Source organism: Eretmochelys imbricata, chromosome 3 (genome assembly GCF_965152235.1).
Source record: "Eretmochelys imbricata isolate rEreImb1 chromosome 3, rEreImb1.hap1, whole genome shotgun sequence".
Taxonomy (NCBI): Eukaryota; Metazoa; Chordata; order Testudines; family Cheloniidae; genus Eretmochelys; species Eretmochelys imbricata.
Genome location: NC_135574.1, coordinates 79,305,836 through 79,325,042, shown reverse-complemented (window position 1 = coordinate 79,325,042; position 19,207 = coordinate 79,305,836).

Here is a 19,207-nt window from a genome sequence, read left to right as displayed (position 1 = left end):
TTGGCTAAATCAGGGGTTGTCAACCTTTTTCTCTCTGAGCCCCCCCCTTCCCCCCCAACAGGCTGTAATAACTCCAGGGCCCAGCAGGGGAGGAGGGATTGGCCAGGGCTCTGCGCTTCAGCCACCACGGTGGGACTAAGGCCCTTCTGCCCCACGGGGCAGTGTGGCTGGGATCTCAGGGCTTTAGTCCCATGGGCTGGGTAGGGCTTGGGGCTTCTGCCTCATTGGGTGCCACGGCTCAAGTGTCTGGGCTTCAGCTGCGGGGCACCAGGGCTCGGCGCTCCAAGCTTTCTGCCCTAGGTCTCAGTCAGTCTAACACCGGCCCTGCTTTGCAGACCTCCTGAAACTGGCTCATGCACCCCTGGGGGAAAGGGGAGGGGTCGCAGATCCCCCGGTTAAGAACTGCTAGGCTAAATCACTGTAGCACGGTAGAAGTCAGTCTTGTTTTGAATCAGAGAAGGATAGTGATTTTACAGTTTAATTTAGGAAAGGCGTGGATGGAGGACAGTAGGGAAGGATGGTCCAGTGGTGAGGTCATTTGCCTAGGATTGGGATACCTGGGTTTATTTCTCTGATTTGCCACAGACTTTTCGTGTGACCTTCGGCAAATCATGTAGTCTTTCTGTATCTCAATTTTTCATCTGTAAAAGAGGGATAATAACTTGAAGATAAACACCTCAGTGATTGTGAAGTGCTCAGATACTATGTTATAATACCTTAGACAGAAAGGACAGCATAGCATTAAACAGAGACAGGTTTGTGGGAGAAACAGCAATATAGGGATTCAGAATTATGTTAGTGGTAACTGTGAGCAAGAAGAGAGACTTTAAATATACTAAGAAATGATGAGTTTTTGCCAATCCCATTTACTTAAGTTTCCTTAAACAACTCTGTGCTGATGAACCAGAAAAATAAAGACCCAAACTGAGGTCTAAGGCTCCATGGAATACCACAGCTCAGAGTTAGAAAGTTGTATTTCTGAAAGATTGCAACTAAATACACCTCTTTAATGGTATCTTTTACATTACACTCTTCAGAGTTGTTCTTTAGAATATTGCTCACTTACATGAATATTAAAATTTGTTTTAACAGGAAATCACCTTTGTTCTTGGACTATGTTGTCTACCTCACATTCATTAAAATAAATCTTGATTAATACGGCCACTTTCGTGAAAAGGGTTTAGGCAGCAGGGAATCCATTTATTTAAGAAGCTTTGATGTTGTAGGCCAAGGATAATAAAAATCACATTAACAAAGGGTGACATATCACACAGGTGTCTTGTTTTTTACAGTAGTTTTGTAGGGACAAACTTTAAGTGGATTAGCTGGGAGAAAAGAGATGATTAGAATTTTAAATGTATAACTGTTAAATTTATAAATGAAATTAGGATTGTTAGAGCTAACCAGTCCCTTCCCCAGCCTCATGATTCTGAAACCTATCTAAGGTACTTATATGGCCGGCATCACTGCAATATCTGAGTGCCTCACATGCTTGAATGTATTTACCCTCACAACACTGAGGTACAGATGATCTCTCATCCCTATTACATATTGGGAAACAAGGCACAGAGAGGCTAAGTGACTTGCTTAGGGTCACACAGGAAGCCTGTAACAGAGCAAAAGCTGAATCCAGGTCTCCTAAGGCCCAGGCTAATGCTCTAACTGGACCAGTTAAAACTTATTACTTCTGTGAATCGTCATACCGCTTAAAGCTAACTGATATCACTTCAGGATAACATGCATTTTAACCATAGAATCATAGAATCATAGAATATCAGGGTTGGAAGGGACCTCAGAAGGTCATCTAGTCCAACCCCCTGCTCGAAGCAGGACCAATTCCCAGTTAAATCATCCCAGCCAGGGCTTTGTCAAGCCTGACCTTAAAAACCTCTAAGGAAGGAGATTCTACCACCTCCCTAGGTAACGCATTCCAGTGTTTCACCACCCTCTTAGTGAAAAAGTTTTTCCTAATATCCAATCTAAACCTCCCCCACTGCAACTTGAGACCATTACTCCTCGTTCTGTCATCTGCTACCATTGAGAACAGTCTAGAGCCATCCTCTTTGGAACCCCCTTTCAGGTAGTTGAAAGCAGCTATCAAATCCCCCCTCATTCTTCTCTTCTGCAGGCTAAACAATCCCAGCTCCCTCAGCCTCTCCTCATAAGTCATGTGTTCCAGACCCCTAATCATTTTTGTTGCCCTTCGCTGGACTCTCTCCAATTTATCCACATCCTTCTTGTAGTGTGGGGCCCAAAACTGGACACAGTACTCCAGATGAGGCCTCACCAATGTCGAATAGAGGGGAACGATCACGTCCCTCGATCTGCTGGCTATGCCCCTACTTATACATCCCAAAATGCCATTCGCCTTCTTGGCAACAAGGGCACACTGCTGACTCATATCCAGCTTCTCGTCCACTGTCACCCCTAGGTCCTTTTCCGCAGAACTGCTGCCTAGCCATTCGGTCCCTAGTCTGTAACTGTGCATTGGGTTCTTCCGTCCTAAGTGCAGGACCCTGCACTTATCCTTATTGAACCTCATCAGATTTCTTTTGGCCCAATCCTCCAATTTGTCTAAGTCCTTCTGTATCCTATCCCTCCCCTCCAGCGTATCTACCACTCCTCCCAGTTTAGTATCATCCGCAAATTTGCTGAGAGTGCAATCCACACCATCCTCCAGATCATTTATGAAGATATTGAACAAAACCGGCCCCAGGACCGACCCTTGGGGCACTCCACTTGATACCGGCTGCCAACTAGACATGGAGCCATTGATCACTACCCGTTGAGCCCGACAATCTAGCCAGCTTTCTACCCACCTTATAGTGCATTCATCCAGCCCATACTTCCTTAACTTGCTGACAAGAATACTGTGGGAGACCGTGTCAAAAGCTTTGCTGAAGTCAAGAAACAATACATCCACTGCTTTCCCTTCATCCACAGAACCAGTAATCTCATCATAAAAGGTGATTAGATTAGTCAGGCATGACCTTCCCTTGGTGAATCCATGCTGGCTGTTCCTGATCACTTTCCTCTCATGCAAGTGCTTCAGGATTGATTCTTTGAGGACCTGCTCCATGATTTTTTCCAGGGACTGAGGTGAGGCTGACTGGCCTGTAGTTCCCAGGATCCTCCTTCTTCCCTTTTTTAAAGATTGGCACTACATTAGCCTTTTTCCAGTCATCCGGGACTTCCCCGGTTCGCCACGAGTTTTCAAAGATAATGGCCAATGGCTCTGCAATCACAGCCGCCAGTTCCTTTAGCACTCTCGGATGCAACTCGTCCAGCCCCATGGACTTGTGCACGTCCAGCTTTTCTAAATAGTCCCTAACCACCTCTATCTCCACAGAGGGCTGCCTTCCCTATAATTCTTAGGTACAAATTCACACTGTCTAAACACTGAACACCACAAGACTACATAAATACCAAATGTACAGACTGTGCACCTCCTTGATTGCACTGATATTTTAAGATTCATATCAACAATTAGGATAATTAAATCATTCAGTGCCAGTCTCTTATCCAAAAGCTTTAACATAGCTGAATAATTGCCTGGCAGGCATTCATGAGACAGCTCTGGGTGACTGAGTTCCTTTGCCTTTGACGTGATTTGTTATTCCCATGTATCATGCTCTGTCTATTACACTGAATGCATGCTTATAGCATCCAAAAATGTTAGTTTTATGCATTTTTCTAAAGGGAATTTTTAAATGAAAAACAATCTGTGACATGCAGGAAAAGGATCTCCAATGCCATATCACAATTGGTCAAAACACTTGCTGTTTATAAGAAAACATATTACTATGTTTATTTGTATTGTTTATTTCTTTATACCACACCATTCTGCTAATGGTAGACAGCTGATAGGACACCCAGTGGAGTATTCTCTCCATCTGCTCATCTATCAACCCTTCCTTGGCATGAGGCATGAAGATTTTTGTCCTTAGACTGTACTGCAAAGGCAAATGTATACATACAAAATGGTCTCAGATGTAAAAACAATATTTTATCTCTGTTGTTCCCCTGCTGGACAGAATTACACCAACCATACAGTCAGGACAATTTAAGTTGTGATTCCCACTAGCACTTTTGTTACTTCTGATCCTATACCACCTGATGTAGGCTCTGTCTGCTGTGATGGACATAAAGAAGGATGTAAAATATCTATGTGATATTTACTAGCACTCCTTGTTTTCACAAAACACAACTGCAGTGGAAGTAATTTTAGAAGCGAGCGCTGTTTCTCTATCATTGGATTATGTACCACAAGCTGTGAGTACTGTAGAAGCAGCATGGCTCAGCCCTTGGAGGGAGGGACCGCCTGTGTCATGCTCAGATGACTCCTTCTGGCCAGTGACCAGAGCAGCACTGATGAGCTCTGGAGTCCACTGCAGAAGATGCAGAGCTAAGGTTACATTAAGTGTGAATGAGGAGAGGAAGGGAATTCCAGAGGGCCTCGAGAGAGAGAAGCATCTGCAGCCACAAACCTTGTAATTCTGACTACTCATGCGATTAAAAAATCCTAGGGTTTCTGAACCATGAAAGCTGCAAACACTGGTTGCACAGAAAGATGAACTAATGTATTCATTAGGTCTTCCTACTGATGTAGGTAATAAAAAAGCGCCCCACATGCATGGGAGTTACAGAACTGTTTGTAGGGAGAAGAGCTTAAAAAGTGAGTTTTCTTCCTTCTTTGGGGATATCACTTCTCCCTGTCCTGGACCTTTCCTTTTCCCCAAATCTGGGGCTTCACTCTGCAGGCAGCTGGAGTTAGTACACCCAGATCAGGAACAACACCCATACATCAGGGAGGAGAGAGAAAGTCATAGACAATGTGTAGAAAAAGGAGTTACCTGCTTGAGAAGGGGAAGGTGTTCTCTACACCAGGGTTCTCAAGCTTCATTGCACCGCGACCCCCTTCTGACAATAAAAATTACTACAGGACCCCAGGATGGGGGACCGAAGCCTGAACCTGCCCCAATCCCATCACCCCAGATGGGGGGCAGGGCGCAAAGCCCCAGCCTTGCCGCCCTGGGCAGAGGGCCTGTAACGTGAGCCCCGCCACCCATGGCCAAAACCGAAGCCCTCGGGCTTTGGCTTTAGCCACGGGTAGTGGGGCTCGGGCTTCAGGTTCCGTCCCGGGCCCCAGCAAGTCCAAACCAGCCCTGGTGACCCCATTAAAACAGGGTTGTGACCCACTTGGTGTCCTGAATCACAATTTGAGAACTCCTGTTCTACACCAAACCATTACACAATCTTAACATCACTCACAGACGGATGGGCCGGGAAAGGAACTCTAACAACTGTTGGATTTATTAGACATGGGGCAAAGCCATCAAATTTGGATCCTGCAAGCTGAGCTGTGCACTCCTAAGCTGTAGCCAGGTTAGCTGAGTATTTGTGCCAGGATGCATTGAAAGGAACTGCTGAGCGAATGGAAAGCCTGAAGTGAATGAGCTGCTTTGTATGTATCTATCCGTCCCCAGGGTATTTCTAAGGCTTCTATCACCAGGACATCTAAACTCTGTACAATGAAAGATAGCACTGAGTATGCTCTAATTAGGCTTTACATTCCTGTTCCTAATTTTTAACTTTCCTCTCTTGTGGTGGTTCATTTTCTTCTTGCCCTTTCTTTCCATCTTTGCCATTAGTGACTGCTCATGGTGGGGAGATTGAGGGAAATGGTTCTTGCATTTAGCCCTGGACATACACTTTGTCTCAGACCAGTGATCACAGCTAAAGTTTTCCACACCTAGCGTTCCACCAGTAAGAATGCCTCAATGTCTGACAGTTGGAAAACAGGCCTATGTAATAAAACCACAATATACATGAGTGCTGGTAAGATACTCATAACTATTTCTTGACCCCAGTCACATGGCATGGATCAAAGTTATGAAAGGTTACACGTGTGGCAGGGTCAGCGGCCAATGACACCCGGTGCACTTTACTTGTGTTGTGCATTCTGCTACTGGGGAAACCCAATGAGGTTTTTCTGCATCCCTTCTGGGAGAAAAAGCAAGAGAAGAGACTGTACATCAGCTGCTTCCCCAGAAGAGAATCACATTTGGGAGGACATATGAGTGATAGAAAAGACTTTTGTTATATGAAGTGAGGAAGCAGGTAAACTCAGACTAGTTTGCTTCACCCAATAAACTGTTAAATCACCAAGGAAAAGGCTTGAACCCTCCAATTTAGCCTGCCTATAGCATATTATGCTAAAAAGCTACTTTTTGGTGAGTGAATATCCTATTATCCTGAATGCTACAAAAATGTGTGCAGATTTGATGCAAAACCAAGAGTTGGTTCACTCTGATATTAGAAAAAAGATTACACACCATTTCAAAATTACAGCTAGTGAGTAGATGGGTTAAACACCAATAATAACCTATATTAAAAACAAATTCATTATTCAGAAATCATACAAATATATTTTTTTCTATTTTGCAGCTTAAACATTTTAAAAGGCATATTCATTTCCAATGTAATCAACACTGTTTGTTTGATAGTTTCTCCCTCAGATTTTCTGTCACCAGGCATTTTGCGTGGTCATTTACTCTGGAGCAAAATGTGTGAATTTGGGAGCAGGGGAAGAGGGAGCATTGTGGGGGGAGGAGGAAATGCTACCAAATGGGTATGATGTAGAGATGCCAGTGATGACACAAGATATAAGACAGTAAGAAATCAGGCCCAGAATGAGCACCCATATTATATAACATAACATATATTCAAGCACCAGGGAGGAAAATCTAATGAAGAAACACATACCATGCTTTAAAGCCAGGTTTTGTGTCTCTCTAAATTGGGGTTTTGTTCCCCATTCCATTGATGACTTTGTGTGTGTGTGGCCATAGTCTCAGTTTCCTCAAGAAAGTACTCTGAGAAACTAGCTGTCTCCATGGAGAAATAGTCAAACAGGGGTATTTTATTGGGTGCTTTTTAACTACAATTAAAAGGAAAGACTCACTGTGTCTGACAGTTTATGTACAACTCTTGATGATTTGGAAATCCCTGAAATACAGAGTTTATAATAGTAACATCCAGTACACGAATCGGGCTATAATACAGTGATTAATGTTACTTAATAGCTGTGATAAAGCACTGGGATTGGAACAAACAAAATGCTTCCTCAAAACGAACAATCTCATTATTTCAAGAAACATATCGATCAAATCTAAAAATAAATTCTGCCATAGTTATTTGGGACACACAAGAGACCCATGTTAATGTAGTGAAAAAAACAAATCATAATCAACCGCTCTTTCCATCCATATTAGGGTAGAAAAGAGTTGACTATATATGACCCACTTTAATTAGCATTTCATTAAAGTAAACAGTGTAGTCAGAGGCTCTGTTACAGAAAGGTAACAAGCTACTGTGTAATAAGTTAATAATCCACAACATAGCCTTTTCTGCCTCTAAATATAGAAAGTTCTTCACAGCAGGAAAGGAGCATTATGTCTGCTGACAAAGGAAAAACATTTAGAAAAGGAGAAGAAAAACCTTCTGTTTGAGAGCAAGCTGCTTTTCTAAATCTGGGCTTTGCATTGCAAGTAGCTTCTTCTTGTTTTTTCTTTTAGGTAATTCTACTGTTCATAGTGAATATAGATTGAATTGATCTTTTTCCTAAAATAATTGAGGGCCTCATGGTAACCCCTTGTTTTGTATGAGCCTTATCCCTATCTTTCCACATAGAGTTGCTTCCTTGGCAGTGACATCTCCTCCCTCCATGGAGAGCTTTCTTTGAGTTTGTGCCCTTTGTCTTCATGCAGTTAAGGATGGAATCATAACTTCAGCCCAAGGCAGAATGGTATGTTAAGGTTTTCTTCAGTAACATGGGGTATACATTCGTAATAGAAAAAATTAAAAGGTTTTGTTTGGTTTATTATGCTCCTAAAAATGCAGATATTTATCCACATTCCTTGGGTTTGCAAAACTAGGGAACTGGATGGAAATAAAAACAGATTTCCATGCTGTGTGTCCTCACTTCTGATTCCAAACACGGTCACCATAAGGAAATGTAGAGATACTCAAAAGTGAAAGAATAATAGGAGAATTAAGTTATCCAAAATCACTTTAGTTTACATTACAATTTTAGGAAAGTTTATGGTCTTTATTTCTCCTTTTTTAATTGTACCAGTGAGTCTGACTGTTGCAGGAGGAAGAACGGAGAAAGGGGTTTTATGACCCAGCCTAATGTCAACCGTCTGCTCTGCCTCCAAACCATTCAAGAGACAGAGGAAACCGACTGCAAGACCGTTAGATGTGAAGGGTTCAAGAAAACAAATGGTCAAGCAGGAATGCAAATTTTCTCATTTGGGCATCTGTAGTACCAGGCCATAGGGCCTGTAAGCAGCTGCTCAGTGTTGTCTCTGCTCTGAGAGAGAGTGAGGGAGTTCTGGACTTTGGAGGGCTTAGCCCATTGATGGTGCGCATATGGCATTATGGTATTAAGTAAGGCAGCTGTATTTCTATTAGTACCAAGGGATCTTTTGACTTTATTACAGGACTTACTCATCTTATTTGGTGGAATAATTTATGGTAATGGTGAGAAGCTTCTTCTTGATTTAAAGAAGAATTTTTTTTTTTAAATGAGAATTTATATAAAGTGTTGGAGTGGAAGGTTTTTTGCATTCTGAAAAAATGGGGGGTGGGAATTTTGTGAGCTGATGACTGGGAGAATGAGTAGGTGTGTTCTTCTGTGCCTTTAGTGCCAGTATGAGAAGAGGGGTTTGCTCTTACAAAGATGATCCATATATGCACTTTGTTTAAAGATATTATAGGATGCAAATCTAAATTGAAGGGTGCTTGGGGGGAAACAAGCTAATATAACAGTGAGATTGCATTTACACATTTTGGTGATCTTAAACTGGATGTAAGACCTCTTTTATATAATCATTAAGGGTAAGAATGGGGAAGATGTATTAGTTTCAGACTAATTTTGCTTTTGTGGTGGGGAATTTATGGCTGACCCACCTTAAAAATCTATCCTTTAATGACGCTTTTTGTTACTGAAGTTCTCTAATGTATCTTTTCTCCACTCCTGTTTTATATATGTGATCCTGGTTTTCCATAGGTGTAGAAGCCTTCACCCTCTGCAAAAATCTGGTTTTGTGTAGTCTACTAATATCTTCTATTAACTGCTTACACCAGAGAAGAACACAGACCAGAAACTGCTCAGACAGAAATTATTCTGTTAAAAAAAAATGAAGACTTGCCATACTGTAATCTTGATGCCTTAATGTAGTTTTTGCACATAAGAATGTAACTACTGCATTTGAATGAGAAAATTACGGGGAAATGGATCCACAGAGAGTTAATACATTAAGGCTTCAGACACTAATTGCCTGTTTTAGTTTGATCTGACTGGGTATCTTGCCTCTCTTTCTTGCCTTTGTAAAGTTTCATGCTTGCAGCCAGATTTTTTTTATGTACAGAATAAGGATAGATAAATTGGTTTTGGGAATAAGAACGAGCCCAAAACACAAACAAGACCTGAATGTTTATTTTGCTTTGGATACCCTTACTTTCTGACCCTTACCAGCCCCCCAATGCACTTTAAAGCCTGTGAGTTACTAGTACAAAATGAGAGCCCACAAAGGCCTCTATGTGCAGAACAGGTACAGAACAGGTACAGCATAGCTTTCCACATCTCCTGAACCAGTGTGCCTCTCCCTGACCTTGAGGAACTATTTGATACCATAATGAGTAGTTCAGTTTCTACACGTCTATTCAGTTTCGATGCAATGGTGGTTCTTGTCACATATGCACTTGGCAATGGATATGAGACACAAACCCACTTCAGCAAGGGCACCAAACAGGTTACACCATGGTGATTTAGTCAATACTGTTTTGAATTGGAGGGGTTCTCTATTCCTGTGGCTCTCAGCCTTTCCAGGCTACTTTACCCCTTTCAGGAGTATGATTTATCTTGCATACCCAAGTTTCACCTCACTTAAAAACTACTTACTTTCAAAATCAGACATGAAAATACAGAAGTATCACAGCACACTATTACTGAAAAATGGCTTACTTTCTCATTTTTACCATACAATTATAAAATAAATCAATTGGAATATAAATACTGTACTTTACATTTCAGTGTATAGAGCAATATAAACATGTCATTGTCTGTATGAAATTTTAGTTTTTACTGACTTTGCTAGTGCTTTTTATGTAGTCTGTTGTAAAACTAGGCAAATATCTAGATGAGTTGATGTAATCTGCGTACTGAGAACTACTGCTCTATTCCATTGTCATTGTAGGCCCTAATAAAACACCATCACAAGACTTGCAATAAGATTGTGGGAGTTAACTTGCCTATTGCAGTTTTGCCAACTTCCCAGTGTACATATTGAGAACCTGTGAGGGTAGACTTTAGTAGGACATGGCACATTGCATGAGGAGAGGGAGGTTAAGTACAGTACTCACTGGTTGCTTGGACTAAAAGGAACAATTTGGGTGGGAAGGGGAGAAGGAGGAAGGAACAGGAGAATTAGGGGCTGGCACAGTAATTAATAGACCTGGGGTGAGAAAGGAAGCTAGTAACAAGAAGAAAATTGTCAGGGATAGAAGAGAGGGAAGACTGAGAGAATGAGATGAAGGACCTGTATTTGCTGCTCTCTACTATGGAAAGAGGACAGACCACACACTGGTTTTGATAGCAGTTAAGGAGTTTAGTTGTAGGGAATGTTCCCCAAACCAACAAATTAGCAATGCAAGTGCTACCTTTTAAAATAAGTAAGTTTTACATAAAATGGGATATTTTTGTTTGCTAGGTAATGCCTCACTTCCAATCAAGAATTTATGGCATAACCTAATAGTCACCCCATCTTGGACAGAGTGTTAGCTTGTTTGGACCATAGCACAAGATCTACTGGAAGATACACAAATCAAGGGTTTAATAATTAGAAATGTCTTTATATAAGTCACTCACCTCATACTAGTATATTCTAAAGTTTTCGAATATTCAAGAGTTGTAGATATTTTGGGGGGCAAATTAAATATTTTCATCTTATTTTGGGTATCCATTGTTCTAATTAGTGCACACACCTCATTGCGATTGTATTTAAAGACTGTATTTTAAAATGTGGGTTTTCATCATTTTTTAATGAATTTTTTAAATTCTGATAAAAGGCCAGTATTTATTTTTAAAAAAGTTTGATCAATTTTGAAAATCTCTAATTAAAATTATGTTGCAGATTATCCAGAGCTTCCAGTTTCCCAAAAATGTTATTGTACTTATTGCCCAGCTATATTACCCAAAAGCTGTAAAGATTTTTAGCGTTGAATCTTTTTCTAATATACTTCTAGAACAGTAGTGATAAACACTGAGGCCAAGATGTTTAAAAAATGAGTAATGGTTCTGGCTGCCACAATTTTTCATTGAGCAATATCTTAACAGGTCCTGAATGTAAAAAAAGTGATGAGCCCTCACCCACAGAAAATCAGGCTCATTTAAGGGGCACCCAAAATCCAAGGCTACCAAAATCACTAATCACTTCTGAAGAATCTTTTGCTAACTTCAAATTCCCAGGATGTGCTTACCTTGAGGGGGAGTGTGTTTCACAACTGGTTAAGTGTGTCATGTAGTTCTCTGATTGGTGATCTGCATAAAGAATAAGAGTCAATTGAATTATCCCTTTTGTTCAAATGGTAAAAGTCTGTGGTTTGGTGCTGAAGGTCCCACTATCAGTCTATAGTTTATAATATTACTATAGAGAACAAGAATTAGGGTGTTAGACACATCAGTGTTCTGAAGTTTTGAAGTTGTGTGATCTCTGATTTAATGGTAGAAAAATGAAGGAATAAAAAGAAGATGTATAATAGGTTAAACAGAAGGCAGAAAAAAGAACAAATGCTGTGGACATGAAGGTAAAGGCAAGGGTAAAAAACTAGAAATAGAGAACAATGATTTGCTGGGTGACAATGAACTTGATCCTGCAAGCTGCTAAGTGGCCATTAATGTTAGTGGTACTTGAAGATCAAACATAGGGACACTCCAGCCCACACTGCAGACAACTAGAGGAATAATGGAGAAATAGAAGTGAACATGGTGTCCAACAAGCTCTCTTTCAGTGAATTTCCCCCCCCACCAACAGAAAATCTTCCCTTCCCCCTCCCCTTTTTAAAGCAAAATAGGGAGCTAGGGACACTAGTGTTACTCCATAGAAGTCAGTGGGAATTTTGCCATTCACTTTATTGGCATATGATTGGATGCTAATTTCTGAAGCAAATTCTCCCCACTTTTTGAATGCTTTTTAACTGTTTCTATATTTCTATGGTGTTATTTCATCCAGTAATTAAAATTTAGAATTAGGCGATAAATCAAGGATCAGCAACCTTTGGCACGCGGCCCATCAGGGAAATCCAGATTGCCATGACAGGACGCATGCCAAAAGTTGCCAATCCCTGGTCTACTCACAGGGTATCTAAAAGTTTTAGTTTAGCTTCAGCTAGATGTGAAGTCTCATGATCTAAATGCTGTCAACATCCCAGTCCAAAAAAGAAAAAAAAAAAAAAAACAATAATTCAGTGGGGAATTTGAAACCTCTTGATTATAAAGGAGAAAAGCCTCTCTGATTGCAAATGAAAGCAAGAAAATAGCTTTTGATATTTCTTCATTTTCTCTGTTAATTAATTTATTTACTGCATATAATATAACAAAGACATGTCTTTTCAATTTACCCAAACAGTTCACTTAGCAAATTAAAATACAATGTGTGTCACTAAATAATTTGATATAAAATTGAATGTCTTCAATTGGCTACCAGATAGATCTATCAGCTAAGTAGCTTCAATAGAATTTGCTTCTTAGAACCATCCAACATTTGGGTACAGTTTAATAAAAAAAATTAAGACAATCAAAAATACCAACTCATTTTGTAAAACGTCATATTGATAAATTGTATGGACTCCAAAAATTAAATCATTTGGAGAATAGTTGCTGATGTTAATCAATCTGTCAGATCACTGGTCATCTCTTTTCTGTATTTTTCCAGAGGTCTCAGGATGTTGATTTTTTGATTGATGGAAAAATAATGTAATAAATTTTTAAGGATATATACTGTGTCTTCATGGAATTGCCTCTGGCTGTCAGGAATGATAATTTAGTGGTGACAAGTTGTTCATAATTTCCCTTATGAGATAAGTTGACAACCAAAGCTATCTTACCTTTTTATACTAACAATTGTTTGGAGTCTTTAGAGGAAGCAATGATCATCCTTGTTTGTAGCCAAAGTTCAATATATTCAAGAGAAGGGGAAAGTGCAGATATTGAAGTTTTGCAAACCATTTTCAATAAGGATAGGTGAACTGACCAAACTTAGACCTATACATCAAACTGAAATCAAACCTCTTTTAAGACTCTCTAAATAAAAACCCAGTGTGATGTTGGGAAGGAAGCTAAGAAGGTCTGATAGGGCTGCTCCTTCCTCCCAACCTACCGTAATGTTCCAACACACCTCAGCAGAGCAGTCCTAACTTCATCCCTTGAATAGATTAAATTCTTCAACTCCATGTTTACATTTTTGCCAATCCTTTTTGAAGCCCAGATCGACAAGCAGTTTCTCTATTGGACCATAACCATGACTGAACTGGATGCTCACATGAATATGAGGCACAGGCACAATATAGATGAAAATAAATGAATACTTACAGTCATAGAACATACAAAGTTTAAATTCAGCATCAGCAGGCCCTAGCAGAGAAGATGTGTGAGAGAAAGCTTTTAAAATGGGAGGAATAATTAGCTACATGCTTCCCTCTAAGTTATTGTCCTGGAAGATAAGGAGTGTGTTGTTTGGGGCCTCTCCTTGAATATTACCTGGTAATTTGAATGAAGAATTTAAAGACCTAGACCTGTCTTATCTATCCAAAAGATCATCAAAGATAGCAGGGAGGGAATAATATATTGGAGAGACAGGGCTGGTATCTGGAAGGGGTCCCTAGATGAATGTCAGAGGGTGGCAGGAAGTGAGGGGCTCAAAGCTTACACAAAAATCTGAACCTTTGCATACTCACTTGAATTGGATCTTCGGGTTAACCCATGGTTATGTTTAACTGTCATCTTTAAGAGGTGATCAAATTCATTTTCAAGTTCTTAAACTGCAATTAGTAAGTGTAATCAGGGTATGAATGAGCTTTCCATTGACATCTAGCGATGAGCTGGGGGAGAAGATTTCAGGAACTGACCTTGTTTGCATAGACACATCACCTCTGTGTATGTGTGCAGCATGATGGGACTGCTTTACCCAAATGATCACTATTGGCTAGCGTTGGATGGCAAGGCACTTTGTTATTGGGTGCAGGGGTGATGAAGTGTTGTTACTCTTGTTGTGTGAGTAAAGAGCAGCAGAATTGTGCTTGGCATGCCCTGATTGAGGGCAGTCACCCTCAACTGATCTGCACTCACAAGCAGGGGTTTAGGGTGCCAAAGGCCAGTGGAGATGAGAGAGAGAGAGAGAGAGAGGAGGGCAGGGGCAGATTTAGACTTAGGCTTTTGTGCCTGGTGGTGTGGGCTCTGCCCTAAGAGTCCTAAGTACCATTAGACCTTTCCCTTCTCCACTGTTCAATGACAGAGCTAATAAGACCCAATTGAGAGTCTTTAGTTGCGAATCACTGGAGCTGAAATCACTGATAACCAGGTCTAAGCGTTGGTGAAAGAGTACCCAGGCAGTAGTAGCAATGAGGCTCCCCCACTAACTACTGAAATCACTGAGAGCTGTATTAAGTGATAGAACCTGAAGACATTCCAGAGATTGCAGTACAGAGGAAAGTAGTGGAGGAAGTGATGGTGAAGTGATTGACTGAACGGCCAATAGTGGAATGGTGGGAGGTACAAATGCATGCAAATGCACCTCTAATCTCTGGGTCTTTGCTCACCAAGTACAACAACTATGAGTGGGGTGTGGAGGAGAGAGAGAGGGGAGTTGGGTGTTAAAAGGACATTTGTTTGTCAGACTTTCATACAGCAAGATGAGAGACTAAGGAAAAGGATACTGCCTGGTCTACTCGGGGTGGGTGTTCATGGTCAATATGTTTTTGACTCATGCTTGTAGTATTTTCCCAAATTAATGCTGGGTTCCTTTCCCCTTTTATTTAAAGTTTTCTTTTCTCTACACAGACTCAGTGCTTGCAAGAGAGGAAGTATTGGCTCTTGGAGGTACCCGGGGTGGTGTGTAATTTTCCCAGGTTAGGGCTTTTCATAAATATAAAGGGAGGGGTAAACACCTTTAAATCCCTCCTAGCCAGAGGAGAAATCCTTTCACCTGTAAAGGGTTAAGAAGCTAAGATAACCTCGCTGGCACCTGACCAAAATGACCAATGAGGAGATAAGATACTTTCAAAGCTGGGGGTGGGGTGGGGAAGGGCCTCTTTGTGTGATGTTTTTGCCGGGACCAGAGCAGGAATGCAGGTCAGAACTCCTGTAAAGAGTTAGTAAGCAATCTAGTTAGATATGTGTTAGATTCTGTTGTGTTTAAATGGCTGATAAAATAAGTTGTGCTGAATGGAATGTATATTCCTGTTTGTGTCTTTTTGTAACTTAAGGTTTTGTCTAGAGGGATTCTCTGTGTTTTGAATCTGATTACCCTGTAAGGTATTAACCATCCTGATTTTACAGAGGTGATTCGTTTACTTTTTCTTTAATTAAAATTCTCTTTTAAGAACCTGATTGCTTTTTCATTGTTCTTAAGATCCAAGGGTTTGGGTTTGTGTTCACCTATGCAAATTGGTAAGGATTTTTATCAAGCCTTCCCCAGGAAAGGAGGGTGTAGTGCTTGGGGGGATATTTTTAGGGGGAGACGTTTCCAAGTGGGCACTTCCTTGGTTATTTTTGTTAGACACTTTGGTGATGGCAGCATAAAGGTTCAAGGACAAAAGGTAAAAGTTTGTACCTTGGGAAAGTTTTAACCTAAGCTGGTAAGAATAAGCTTAGGGGGTCTTTCATGCAGGTCCCCACATTTGTACCCTAGGGTTCAGAGTGGGGAAGGAACTTTGACAGGGCTCAAGCCTGTTCTGTGTGGTATTGTCAAAAGGAACCCCTAGATCAGTGGTTCTCAACCAGGGGTATGTGTACCCCTGGGTGTACGCAGAGGTCTTCCGGGGGTACATCAGCTCATCAAGATATTTGCCTAGTTTTACAACAGGCTACAGAAAAAACACTAGCAAAGTCAGTACAAATGAAAATTTCTTACAGACAATGACTTGTTTATACTGTTCTATATGCAATACACTGAAATATAAGTACAATATTTATATTACAATTGATTTATTTAATAATTATATGGTAAAAATGAGAAAGTAAGCCATGCTTCAGTAATAGTGTGCTGTGACACTTTTGAATTTTTATGTCTGATTTTGTAAGCAAGTAGTTTACGTGAGGTGAAACTTGGAGTCTGCAAGACAAATCAGACTCCTGAAAGGAGTACAGTAGTTTGGAAATGTAGAAACTCCCCCCTGCCCTAGATATTGAACCAGGCCCTTTTTGCTGCTGACTCCACTGGGCAGTAGGGTTACTTAAGTAAAATGAGTGTGTGTTAGTGAGTGAGAGAGAGATCAGAAAAGGAAACCCTATCACAAGCAGAGTTTTTACTTTGAAAAGGGAGAAATCCCAGACACTCCATGAAGGACTTTGCTATTGCTATTTATTTTCCATGGAAGGTGCTCAGATACTGCAGTGATGGGCAGCCATATAAAACCCAGAGAGAGAGAATGAATTACTGCAGTGAAGTTTTTGCTGCTTGTTCTCTGTACATTCTCCAAGTTCTACTCATTCTTTTAAAGTATTCTATCTCTTAAATTATCTACAACAAATTGTTGAATGATTAAGTCACCAAAATGTGCTGTGTCCATGACTGTACTCTGGGCTTGAAAAAATATTCATTCATTTTGAAGGAATGTTCAAGGTTTTAGGACATAAGTTTGCATAACTATGGATTTATAACAGTAGCAAATTTAATCCCATTTTCAGCTGTCATTTTTTTTAGAATAATTTACTGCATCACTTACTGCATTATTTACTGCATAATCCTGAGTTGTAGCACTTACTAACATTGGGCCAGTTTGTAAATAGCTTTGTCACTTACTGTCCTGCATAACTGTAACAGGAGAAGGCCACCTGAAAGTGGGTGGGATGGGGCTGGGAATGGGCGGACACATGATTCCGAAGAAGCTGCAGCTTACTTCCCCTTGCACCGCTGCCACCATGTCAAGGTTCCTCCCCTACTCTGAACTCTAGGGTACAGATGTGGGGACCTGCATGAAAAACCTCCTAAGCTTATCTTTACCAGCTTAGGTCAAAACTTCCCCAAGGTACAAAGTATTCCACCCGTGGTCCTTGGAATGGCCGCTACCACCACCAAACTAATACTGGTTACTGGGGAAGAGCTGTTTGGACGCGTCTTTCCCCCCAAAATACTTCCCAAAACCCTGCACCCCACTTCCTGGACAAGGTTTGGTAAAAAGCCTCACCAATTTGCCTAGGTGACTACAGACCCAGACCCTTGGATCTTAAGAACAATGAACAATCCTCCCAACACTTGCACCCCCCCTTTCCTGGGAAATGTTGGATAAAAAGCCTCACCAATTTGCATAGGTGACCACAGACCCAAACCCTTGGATCTGAGAACAATGAAAAAACATTCAGTTTTTTACAAGAAGACTTTTAATAGAAAATAGAAGTAAATAGAAATGAAGAAATCCCCCCTGTAAAATCAGGATGGTAGATATCTTACAGGGTAATTAGATTCAAAAACATAGAGAACCCCTCTAGGCAAAACCTTAAGTTACAAAAAAGATACACAGACAGAAATAGTTATTCTATTCAGCACAATTCTTTTCTCAGACATTTAAAGAAATCATAATCTAACACATACCTAGCTAGATTACTTACTAAAAGTTCTAAGACTCCATTCCTGGTCTATCCCTGGCCAAGCACAGCATACAGACAGACACAGACCCTTTGTTTCTCTCCCTCCTCCCAGCTTTTGAAAGTATCTTGTCCCCTCATTGGTCATTTTGGTCAGGTGCCAGCGAGGTTACCTTTAGCTTCTTAACCCTTTACAGGTGAGAGGAGCTTTCCCCTGGCCAGGAGGGATTTCAAAGGGGTTTACCCTTCCCTTTATATTTATGACACGCCCCCCAAATCTCAGCTAGGGTGAAACTCTGGCTGGGATTTCTTCCTGGAGCTCTAGGAAAAACAGAGTTAATAAGACACATGCATCTCTAAATATACTACCAAGTACATAAAGACTAACAATATTTTCCACATCTTAAGGACGATTTTAACCAGTTGATTCTGGGAAACTTTCACGGGAGAGTGCATCAGCCACTTTGTTAGAAGCTCCTGAGATGTGTTGGATGTCGAAATCAAAATCTTGGAGAGCTAAACTCCACCGAAGAAGTTTTTTGTTAGTTTCTTTGACGGTGTGAAGCCATTTTAGTGCAGCATGGTCGGTCTGCAGGTGGAAACGCCGTCCCCAAACATATGGGCGTAGCTTTTCCAGAGCGTAGACAATGGCATAACATTCTTTTTCAGTGACTGACCAGTTGCTTTCCCTCTCAGACAGTTTTTTGCTGAGAAACACTACAGGGTGGAATTCTTGATCAGGTCCTTTCTGCATTAAAACTGCTCCCACACCACGCTCGGATGCATCTGTGGTTACTAGGAACGGTTTGTCAAAGTCTGGGGCCCTTAGTACAGGGTCAGACATGAGTGTCGCTTTAAGCTTGTTAAAGGCCTTCTGACACTTTCCGGTCCACTGAACAGCATTTGGCTGTTTCTTTTTGGTTAGGTCTGTCAGTGGGGCGGCGATTTGGCTGTAGTGCGGTACAAATCGTCTGTAATAACCAGCCAAGCCTAAGAAGGATTGAACCTGTTTCTTTGACTTTGGGACAGGCCACTTTTGGATAGCATCCACTTTGGCCTGTAGGGGGCTGATAGTTCCTTGACCCACCTGGTGTCCAAGGTAAGTCACTCTGTTTAGGCCTATTTGACACTTCTTAGCCTTAACAGTTAGTCCTGCCTCCCTTATGCGCTCAAGGACTTTTTGTAGATGTTCCAGGTGGTCTGCCCAGGAATCCGAAACTATGGCCACGTCGTCAAGGTAGGCGACTGCATATTCTCCTAATCCCGCTAGGAGACCATCTACAAGTCTTTGGAAAGTGGCGGGTGCATTTCGCAGCCCGAAAGGGAGTACATTAAATTCAT